Source organism: Tachysurus fulvidraco, chromosome 2 (assembly GCF_022655615.1).
Source record: "Tachysurus fulvidraco isolate hzauxx_2018 chromosome 2, HZAU_PFXX_2.0, whole genome shotgun sequence".
Taxonomy (NCBI): domain Eukaryota; kingdom Metazoa; phylum Chordata; class Actinopteri; order Siluriformes; family Bagridae; genus Tachysurus; species Tachysurus fulvidraco.
Window position 1 is genome coordinate 20,346,570 of NC_062519.1, and position 7,695 is coordinate 20,354,264.

Here is a 7,695-nt window from a genome sequence, read left to right on the forward strand (position 1 = left end):
GGCAGAGGTCAACGCTCTAAATAAGTCCTATTTGACATAATATGCTCACCATCCATTTCCTCAACCTTCCCTGACAACAGAAACTACTGACTATAAATATTCTTTGTGCGGAACCAAGCAATATATTCTGGATCAAATATACAAATTTGTTTTATGGGGTCAGTGGGAAACTGGTCGTGTCTGGACTCGAATGGAACATAACTATAACTCAAGGTTATTCCACACCATCACCAAGCTTTGTTCATATCATCTTTATTTATCTCTTCCTTCATAAACACACCATAATAGCCAAAATCTGAAGCATCCTGAATTTAACCTGTTACCTGTGTCTCTATCTATCTTTCTTAAGCTAAAAAAAGGAACAGAAAACTAAAAAATGCTGTTCATCTCTTAGTGAAAAGACTGAATTAGGCTGGGGTTTCATTGAGGGTTTCATTGAGCCTATGGTCTGTGTTTCTAACTATTTATTTAGACGGATGAGTGTAATTTACCTCTAATGCAATTTTCATAAGTAGGGAAAGAGTGAGCATTGTTTTCTGGCATGTGTAAAAGTCATCAATTTTTTCATTCTCACCTATCTGCAAAACCATAACGCAGAAAACAAAAATGCAGTTGGCAAAATATTAGTTGAAAAGGTGAAATATATTCTACCTAATTTGAGGAATTTGTGTAAGTAGGATACACGAGCACTGCAGTATGAAAACGAAAGCAAAAAGAATGACCTTTAAATGTCATTCAGGATCAGGTACCTTGACAGTACGAGGAGACAAACACTTGGATGTACTCACCGAAGGCAGGTGTAGCCGCAGCGTAGCCTGCTTCTTCATGGGAAGTGGCTGGTGTTGGAAAGGATGTACTGTGAACTGAGAGACTCTTTGTTGGTTGCTGACAAAATAGATAATAATCCAGCCATGCTTCTTTTTTTCTTGTTTGAACATGGTGAGCTTGGCTTGCACGGTTTCAGTGGAGCCGGTCATTCTGCAGCACGTTGTTGAGATGAATGGAGAGGTTGATAATCACCCCAGGGACACGTCGCAACATGCCATTTTGGACAGGACAGCTAGGTTTAGTCCTGGATGGTAAGATGCTTTGAGCACAGGCTCATTTACTCTCAGCTTCATCTTCTGTCACCTGCAAGGGTTCTGAACTCTAGGCCATATTCATCAGCTCCATAATTACTGTATCACTGAATCTAAGTCTTAGGATATCTTAAAAAGGCCCTACATTGTATAGTTGCCCCGACACCCTGAGGTGTTTTATTTAAATAGATAATAAGTGAACATTCAAGTGGGCACTAAACCAATCTGTCCAAGATTGCTTGTTACAGGTAGGCTGTCTACATCCAAGCAAAACATACACCTTCGGAGCAAAACATTCATTGTAATAAATAGAAATACAAAGGGGGGGGCACAGTGGCTTAGTGGTTAGCACGTTCGCCACACAACTCCAGGGTTGGGGGTTCGATTCCCGCCTCCGCCTTGTGTGTGTGGAGTTTGCATGTTCTCCCCGTGCCTCGGGGGTTTCCCCCAGTCCAAAGACATGCATGGTAGGTTGATTGGCATCTCTGGAAAATTGTCCGTAGTGTGTGAGTGTGTGTGAGTGAATGAGAGTGTGTGTGCCCTGTGATGGGTTGGCACTCCGTCCAGGGTGTATCCTGCCTCGATGCCCGATGACGCCTGAGATAGGCACAGGCTCCCCGTGACCCGAGAAGTTCGGCTAAGCCTTAGAAAATGAATGAATGAATGAATGAATGAATGAATGAAATAAAAGGTATGACACATTTGCAATAATACTGTACACTCTCCGTCTGAACAAGGCTACATTATCAACCTGGATTCTGTGAAAGTATGAAATTTAGTATTCAGTACAGCACTGAATATTTTTTTTATTCTCAGATGTATTACATTACTACAGTATATAAGACAAACCAGAAGTAACACTTCAGTACCACTTGGCCTACAACTCACCTTTAGATTAATTTATATTATCTTTTTCATATACTGAGAGCTGCCTTTCTATGATACTCTATGTATATACTCTACATATCTCTGACACACACTGCAGCATCTCCTCGATCACTGCTATAATTAATCTTAACATGGTTGACTTTTTGTCAGTCACTTGCCAAGATCATATTAACAGAACAAAGGCTATGAATCTTTTCTGCAGGCAGTGCAGTGTGTCCTAAGGGCAATTCACAACCGGCAGAAAGTTATCTCTATTTTTCTCTCACTCACCGACACCGAGTCTCAAGTGAATGACTACATGCTCATTTTCAGCAGGTCTGCAGTTTGGGTCATACAGTACAGTACGTAGCTCTGAGGTCAGACTCGTTACGGAAGGCTTCTGCGCTAATAATCTTGGATGGAAGTTAGCCTTAACGCTGAACTTACACCAGCTTCCTCTAGTTTTTAATTATTAGAACAGAATTTTGATTTACAGATCAGTATGTTATAGCTTGTACAGTAACTGTACGGTTAAAGACAACGGCTCAATGTTCTGCTTGTTGCCACTAGCACTTGAATGCATAACATAATCAATACAACAATGATCACTTCAGCATTTCTGTTGTTGTTCTGGGTTTATGCACAAAATAATGGATTTTTGCCAAAGGGTCAGTTGCCTTCTTTACCTTCTGCCGTGTCCAAAATCCAGTCAATTTTATTCATATACAAAACTCATATGTATAGAGTAAAAGAACTACCAGCAAGACAGCACCTACCTACCTACTATACAGTATATGATAGATAGAGTTATGGCTGTGCATGTCCACATCTCATAATACTAACAACCCTGCATGTCCTCCTACACACGCACATGTACTCTTCAAAATCCCACTAATACTGACAATGGGCTCCTCATCCTCTGTTCCTCAGAAAGATTTAAGATTTAGTTTCTGGGAAATAAATTTCTCCTGTTCATCAAATGACAAATGTTTCTGACTGTTATAAGACTTTTCTGATCTCAAATTAATGCATTTTTAAGCTATTTAAAAATCCAGTTGTTTCCTCCCTCCTGGGTACCATCTTTAAAGATATCGTGCTTCAAGCTTGAGATTTGGAGGCTTTTTTTTTTTTTTTTGCAGCCTGCTGCTTTACCATCCAAATAAACTGTATGCAATAACTGTCTTCCATCACAGAGGCAAGGATCAGACTAGTTGGATAGGTCTCTGGGGGCAGATTTAGCTTCTCTGGGAGCACTATGTTACCCAAGGCTCAGCTTTTTAAACTGCAAGCGCATTTTAGAGCAGAATGCTAATTGCTTTAGTGATTGCCTATTGCGGTAGACTAACAAATACACAGCTTGTGTCCTCACACAGCCCCTCAGGGGGGAAGTGTCTAGAGCAAAGTTCAGCATCCCAGGAACCGCAGACAAAACAAGTTTGGAGTGTGTAGGCTTTAGTGTTAAACATGCATTATGTATATGTGAGAAAGTAAGGAAAAAAGCTAACGGAGGTCACGAGAGATGATCTGTGGAAGCAAATGAAGTTTCAGTGCCAATAAAATACTATGACATATTTGCAAAACAACATAAATATATATTTAAAGAAACAGTGCAGATTGTTTGCTCACCCTGCTACGACTTCTGAGTGTAAAAGATCGGCTAAGGAGTCAGCAGGGCCGGCCCAAGGGGTTTTGGGGCCCCAGGCGTGGACATGAAAATGGGCCCCACCGGTGTAAATATTGTCATAGCACCGCAATTTGACAAGTGAAAATACAGAATAATTACTATAGAGTGTTATTGTGTTCTGTATACTGTTTTTGAACCTTACTATAGTTACTTACAATTTTTTTTAGTATCTAAGAATTTTACCACAGTATGCTATAGTAAATGATATTGTACAATAGTCTTTTTTTCATGTGGGTTCATTTTTAGGGTGATGGACATTTTTTATGTATTTAAATTAGCATACACATTAAACAATGTAAAGTAGAACATACCTGTACTTTGAGCTCGCTTTTCTTCCTCTGCTTTTCTTTTTTTTCTCTCTTCATCTCCTGAAAGATACCGTTTTGATGCCATAGTTTGCCTACCATGGCAACCTTGCTAAAATAAGTCTTATTTTTTATCTGAAAGATGTAACGTGATCATTACGTTGTTATATGATACTACATTACCCATAATCCTAAACGTTTTATTTCCAAGCATGCGCAAAGAGACGTATTTTGATACCTCCGCAATCGCGTCATTAACATTATGCAAATTTGCTCACTCTGCTCTTATTTTGTAATGTTTTCTGTCTTTATTATGTTGGCTTTGTAGAAGCCAACATTCTGTTTTCCGTTATAAGCTTATTATTATTATTATTATTATTATTATTATTATTATTATTATTATTATTATTATTATTATTATTATTAGCCAAAAATTTATCAAGAGTAACTCCTCCTAGGGCGTTCGAGCCACATGCACCAAATTCGGATATGTCGTAGACCCTGGTCTGAAGTTTGTTGCTCCTATTTTTCTAAGCGATCGGAATTCCAGCATTCCAGGTACGGAAGCTTAAATTTGAGGTTTATAACTCGGCAAGTTTTGGAGCGATTTACACCGAACTCGGACAGGTTCTTTAGGACCTTACTCCAGACAAAGTTTTTATTCCGGAGTTCCGACGGAATTTTCGGTTTTCCCGTAGTCGACGATCGAACATCCCATAGACTTGAATAGGGAATTCCGAAAAGTCCTCTAAGCTCTCACACACACAATACATCCAACATTAAGAATTGCATGTACTGTTCTATGCAGTATAATAAGTAGAATCCCATAATGACTGCAGTATTGACATGAAATGTCCAAACCCTCAGTAGCCACTTTTTGCCAAAAGTATTGGCACCCCACCGGGTATTCTGGTGACGTCACGTGTAACCCGCCCCCCAAACAAGCGAAATCAGAAATTTGCACAACATGGACATGTGACATATGAAAACACTCAGCACAATGAGGGGAACTGCCCCACAGGTATTCTGGTCACGTCATGTGGGGCAGTTCATGTGGGGTCACATCATGTGGGGCAGTCACGTGACGTTACGTGAAAATTAAAAATTTGCACAACATGGACATTTACATTTACGGCATTTAGCAGACACCCTTATCCAGAGTGACTTACAACTGGGCAACTGAGGGTTAAGGGCCTTGCTCAGGGGCCCAGAAGTGGCAGCTTGGTGGACCTGGGGTTTGAACCCATGACCTTCCGATCAGTAGCCCAACACCTTAACCACTGAGCTACCACATCCCCACATGTGACATATCAAAACAGTCAGCACAATGAGGGGAATTGCCTCACGGGTATTCGGATCACGTCACATGCTCATGTCCGCTCGCCTCCAAAAGTATTGGCACCCTAGCGGTCCAGTAGCTTTCACAATTTTTCTGTCCACTTGCCTCCAAAAGTAACACTGACCTTTATGTCCACTAGCCTCCAAAAAGCACTGGCTTTTGCGGATACTTCTACCGTCAAAGCCAACATCAAAGTTACAAATCTAGTTTATACTGATGTTTCGTATTTATTGTCATTTTACTGTCGATGTTGTGTGGAGAGTTTATAGAGTTTATACTGTTGTTAAATCCCTGTGGGGTTTTTAATTTACTGTTTTTGTGATCCCTGTGTTAATCAGTAGGGTCCTTACACACGCAGTGCGTATTACTTGCTGATCGTACCTTTGAGGATTGTGAAATTTCAAAATTATTTTTAGATTTATGGGCCCTCGTCTTTTCGTCGGGCCCCAGGCAATCGCCTGTATTGCCTGTTGGACGGGCTGGCCCTGGGAGTCAGTGTGCAGTAAGTCTAAAACCTTCATAAATAAAAATGTCAACTCAGCTTGATGTGATCAGGTTTCACACCATAGCAATCAGCTCGTAATCAGCTGTCAAAATTTCTCCTGCACCATAAAATTATCCTTATAGCAGACAAGAGACAAAATCTTAGACCATTAAAATGACCTAACAAGTGATGACACACAAGGCTCCGGTTAGTCCAGTGCTGCAAGTATATATATATATATATAGAGAGAGAGAGAGAGAGAGAGAGAGAGAGAGAGAGAGAGAGAGAGAGAGAGAGAGAGAGAGAGAGAGAGAGAGAGAGAGAGAGTCTTTTAATAGAGTTGAATTGGAATTGACTCTTTTGCTCCATGTGATTTCCCACTTTTCATGGTTGCACTTTCTGGTACAGGCCAATGGGAAACATATTTCATTCCAAACAAAACCTGTAGTTTTCAGAGCTATCGAAAGAATAAAATGGGAAGGTTTTGAGGGCAACGAGAACGTGACAGACTGCAACATGTGCTGACGGAGATACCATGAAATTCACACTGTCATATGTCTGTTGTACTAAACTAGAATTTTACTTGTGGTAAAAAGATGGCAATCACACACATGATAAGGAATAATGCAACTTGGCTGGAAATCAATTCCGGCTTGTTAGTAGTGTACGATCTCAACTGACTGTCTGCTCTGTTTATTCTCAAAATGTGCAGAGAGAAAAAAAATCCCATCAGCAACAATGCAATAATCATAAATCAGATATTTTTTTTCAATTGACTATGAAACAGATGGAAGAAGTGAAAGCACTATCCTAATTACTTTTAAAAGCAAAAATTCATTATTTCATTTTGATTACTGCAATGAAAAGGAAAGCATCTCTCTCTCCCTCTCTCTTTCTCTCTCTCTCTCTTTCTCTCTCCATCTCTCTCTCCCTCTTACTCTCCCTCTGCATTTCTCTCTCTCTCTTTCTCTCTCCATCTCTCTCTCTCTCTCTCCATCTCTCTCTCTCTCTCTCTCTCTCTCCATCTCTCTCTCTCTCTCTCTCCATCTCTCTCTCTCTCTCTCTCTCTCTCTCTCTCTCTCTCTCTCTCTCTCTCTCTCTCTCTCTCCATTTCTCTCACTCTCTCTCCATCTCTCTCTCTCCCTCTTTCTCTCCCTCTCGCCATCTCTCTCTCTCTCTCTCTCTCTCTCTCTCTCTCTCTCTCTCTCTCTCTCTCTCTCTCTCCCCATCTCTCTCTCCCTCTCTCTCTTTCCATCTCCATCTCTGTCTCTCTCTCTCCCCCCATCTCTCTCTCCCTCTCCCTCGCTCTCTCCTTCCATCTCTCTCTCTCTCTCTCTCTCTCTCTCTCTCTCTCTCTCTCTCTCTCTCTCTCTCTCTCTCTCTCTAAATGAGCTCTAAACTATACAATGTTCACACTCTGGGGACTGATTAGGTGAATGAACCATATTTATTCCTGCAGTTTGATGTGTGCACCCATCTCATACTCCCTAAAATAGCAAACACAAAGAGCGAGTCAGCAAGCATTATCATTAACAGCATTAGCATTAACAGTCGCAGTATATTAGCAATAGTGCTGCTCATCATTAAATGTATGTGACAGTCATTCTGTCCTTACGTTTGCCCAACTTTCTTGCTTCCAACACATCAACATCAAGAGCTAACTGTTCACTTGCCATCTAACAAGTCTAATGCAATTAAACTCAAGCCCCAGTATGATCACATACGTTCAACAATAGTTTCATTGTGTTACCTTATTGATTTATTGTTTACTTTACCAGCCATTGTGAACAAGCTTGCAAATCTAAACCGTGCCTCAAACTGAACCACCGATCAAGTAAGTGAAGTTTATGAGCTGCGACTTGCTTCTTACTGTCCAGCACATGCATTATTTACTGCCGTGTATTCTTTCTGTACAAAAACATCCTTGGTCTGTTACC